Below are 4281 nucleotides of genomic sequence, written 5' to 3' on the forward strand. Positions count from 1 at the left end.
GAAAGTTTTATTAATAAAATTTGAATCGCCATTTTATCAACGTAGCTGATGGGATAAGTGATCACACACAGCATTATCTACGTGCAACTGAAAGATTAGCTTGATTCCTGACATATTAACCGAATTGGTAAAATATAAATATCGGACGTTAATGAGCAATTTTATCGCGGTCATATTTTTTGAATTAATTAATTAAATCAGGTTCTTTTACACTCGCATCCTAAACCAATACAACAAAAACGGATAAAAATCGAGTGCTCTGCATGTAATAGCCTCACTACTACTAAGTCAGGTTCGTAAATTATTGATCTTAGACCGACTTACACATTTGGGTACAGTCTATAAGCTGTCAGTCCCGGTTCTAGTACTTGGCATAAGAGCGAATACCGTACTTCACCGTTTTATCATCAGCCACGGCCCACTAACATACTTTATTCTATCCAAACCGTTACACTACCATGCTCACAAAGTTGTCTTTCTATTGATTTCAATCTAGACTATATAATCACATGGTAATAAACACTGTAAGAGATAATTGGAAATAATTTACTTTTTATTCTAATCCAATTCAGGCAAACATTAAATGCAATTGTAGTGATTACTGTATTTGATTTTCAATATCGAGCCCTCATACAATAGTATCACAAATGCATATTACTATAAAACTACGCCATCACTTCCTTTCTTTTGCACTATAATCTTTATTCATACAATCCTTATTTATGCTTTAAATTCAATCAAGAAAATCAATTAACATCTTTTCATTCTTCGTTCCTCTATGCCGCATCTAATTAAACAAACGAATACCAGTTGGCACTACACCGAATAGAATTGTTTATTAGTTAAATTTCACTATGCATGATAAAGTGGCGGCGCATCTACTGTACGTATAATAATAATTTAAACAAGGAAAACACAGGAAAAGCCCTCGTTGCAATCTCATAAATAGAAATGACGAAATCTAATAAGGTAGTGAAATTTCGCCATCGTCTCTTAATGGATGAGAGCGAGAAATTATCGGTGAATTTGCCGCTTTAAATACGGCACTTTTATAATTTAAATCTATTGATTGACGCATTGAAATAAAAATAGGAGCTGATTCGATATTGCCCAAACGATATGTACAATCTTTATTATCGCATCTTCTTGCGCAAATGAGCGAATTTCATAGCATATTTTATTGCGTCCATGATCATAAATTACAACAAATAGCAGTAACTTCTTGCCAATACTAGTCAAATATCAACCACTGTTAATTATATCTGTCAATAATGTACAGATATGGGTAGATTAGTGTTATAAAAGATCGTAGGCATACGATAAGGAATAGATTTGACCTTCTCTGGGGTCAACTAATTGTATCGCATCATTATTTTAGTGCCTTATTATTGACACTGTAGTCGTGGCTATGAATGGACGAGTATTTAATGAACACATACAGCTTTTAACAACAAACGCAAATAGGCAGTGGAAAGAATTTGGGAGTATTTAAGGTTAACTTTGACGTCATCCTATGCATTGCCAGATTTGGATTCGATTAATACGACTTTCGCCTCAAAATATCGACGATCACCAATAAAATTGACATTTTGAAGTGGAAGGAACACTATGAAAACAGAAGGCCGTGGTATCTGTAGTCAACGTAATGGTCCTATTTAAAGAATGATTTTATTTTATTATTTTTATATCGTTGCAATCAGCCAGCATTCGATACTTTGTATAATCATACTAATAAAAATTAATACTAAGGGTAAATTAGTATTATTCTGCTAACTGCCAGTAACAGTAGTAGGCGATAGCTGGTATGATGATGAGACGCAGGCAGTTTGTCGTATAATCCACCAATTTGCTGAATTTTATGATGGAAGAAAGTGAACAAATTTCTATTTACAGTATTATGTTCTAAATCGTAGCACGTCATGATAACTGCAACCATATAACTTCTACGGTACTTATAATTAAATCGAACTTATTTCGTTGTCCATGAATAGGATATTTTTCGTCACAAGGCTTTGTATGACAAGTTTATTGAGAACCATTGAACGTTTCATCTGTATTAAATAGATTTTGCTACTCAAATAACATTCAATGTCATTCTATTTCATGGACCATCAGAAGAATGCGTCTTTGACGAGTGATCCATATCTAGTCATACTGTATTGCTATTCCGACAATATTGCACGACGCTGATGCTGAATATTCTACACTTTACTGTTCCTCTTTTCTTGGCTCACTGCAAGAAGACGATTCAATTGACATTATTGCAATCATCTTTGAACGTTGCATATAGTTAGAAGCTGAGTTCAGAGTAAAACATGCAAAGGAACATTCTACGCGTGTTTTGGAGAATAAGAGTTGAGACTTGATCGAGTGAGATTTCCTTCACCATAGTCTGCTAAACTACATCTGGTCCATCGTGTACCGACATGACAGTGCATCGTCTACTAAATTAGTGTACTGTACTGAGTGATCACTACACATTGCATATTCCACATTAGTCATTGCCTTCTTGGATAAGGTTGCTGACATTAAGACAATGAAGGTAAGGTCTCTGTACTAATAACAATCCTTCTGTACTGACGTTAATCACTATTCTTATCAATTCATGTTACAGCCAAAGACTTGGTTATGACAGTACTTTAGTATGCAGACAGTCGATTTTGAATTGAATCCTTTTATGGAAAGTTAGTCATGGACTACTGGATACTATCGACCGGTATGATTACGTGACTTTGTAAAATAGTTGGAGCGACTGAGCCACATCGCAGTTTAGTCTTAATCAATTGTTATGCTATTTTTCTTACATTTGACAATAACTTAATAAATATCTTATTTATACCTATTTCTTATAGGTAAATGTATTCGTCAATACATAAGATAAAGTTTTAACTGTAATTGTAAAATAGTTGGAGCGACTGATAGTTTGTATTAGAAACTTGATAGAAATCCAATGATTCAATTCTGCGATAAACAGTAATCAAAATATCAAGAACCCATTGTTTAAGGTTGTACTGATCTGTCTGCAAGGAATTGGAGGCAAATTGAAAGTCTATTTCTTCAAAGTTGATAGGACATAATTTAAAGCAACACTATCGCTGAACATCTTTCAACTATTTTCCAGGGCTGGTCACGCTCTGTCATAGTCTTCTATACCGTATCCTATCTAGTATCTAATAGTCCATGATTGTTATTACAGTCAGTACAGTCATACTGGACTTGGAAAAGTCCGTCTGTCGGAGTGGCGTACCGTAAATTCGTGAAAAGTGCACTTCAGTACTGCACAGTAGAGGTTTCGACCTGCTGTACTGCGCAGTACAACTGCCGACCTGAGAACGGTCCGGTTCGAAAGCGGTTCAGATTCAGGTTCTTATACTGTACATACAGTAAATCATAAAGGTATTGAACCGAACCGAACCGAACTGAACCTTTCTCCAGTCGAAGTACAGTACAGTACAAGTCTCTAAACAGTCCGGTTTGCTGTCTGGCAGTTCTAACTTCTAATTGTACTGTACTGTACTCTATCCTTTTGTTCTGAGGATTTGACTAAAATTTCACTTAGTACTGTAGAGTCATGGTAGAGCTTTGACATATAAATTGATATTTTTTATATTTTTTATTACGATAGTTTAATTTTTACACATCTAAGCTATTGATTGATAGCAAATTTGTCTAATTTAGTCATGATATTACGTTTTCATATCATTTCAATTGTCGTAGATTTTTTATGAGACAACCTTTACTGTAGAGGTTTTGACCTTCTGTACAGTACTTTACAACTTGCCCAGTCCGGTTTGCACTCTGGCAGTTCAAACGACTTTGTACTCTACGGTACTGTACCATCTGTACTTTCATCCCCTTGAGATTCCGTGAAGCCTGAACCTCATGAAACCAAGATGGCGGACAAGCTTTCAGCTCCATTACTGCTGATACTGTCAACGGTATACTTATTACAACAAGTGAGTCATAGTTATTCATCCCATAATGTTTCATTGATCCATGGTGATGATCATGATTGCCTTTCAATACGTTCAATGGAGCCTAATGATGTTGTGGAAACTTAGTTGCAATGCTGATGGAGGATACAAATACTGTGACAGTGCTTTTCTAGCCACAATGGATACACTACAGTAGTTGTTGGTGTTGCTAATGGCAATGTGTTAATAGAATCAAGTTTTCTTACTAGGTAGACTGCCTTGCCGATACTCCTGTAGAACGACCCTTCTCCTTGATGCTACCAATCGAGCATGCATTTGGTAAATATGTTGAAAAGTAAAGTACTTG

This window comes from Trichoplax adhaerens, genomic scaffold (genome assembly GCF_000150275.1).
Source record: "Trichoplax adhaerens TRIADscaffold_11 genomic scaffold, whole genome shotgun sequence".
NCBI lineage: Eukaryota > Metazoa > Placozoa > Uniplacotomia > Trichoplacea > Trichoplacidae > Trichoplax > Trichoplax adhaerens.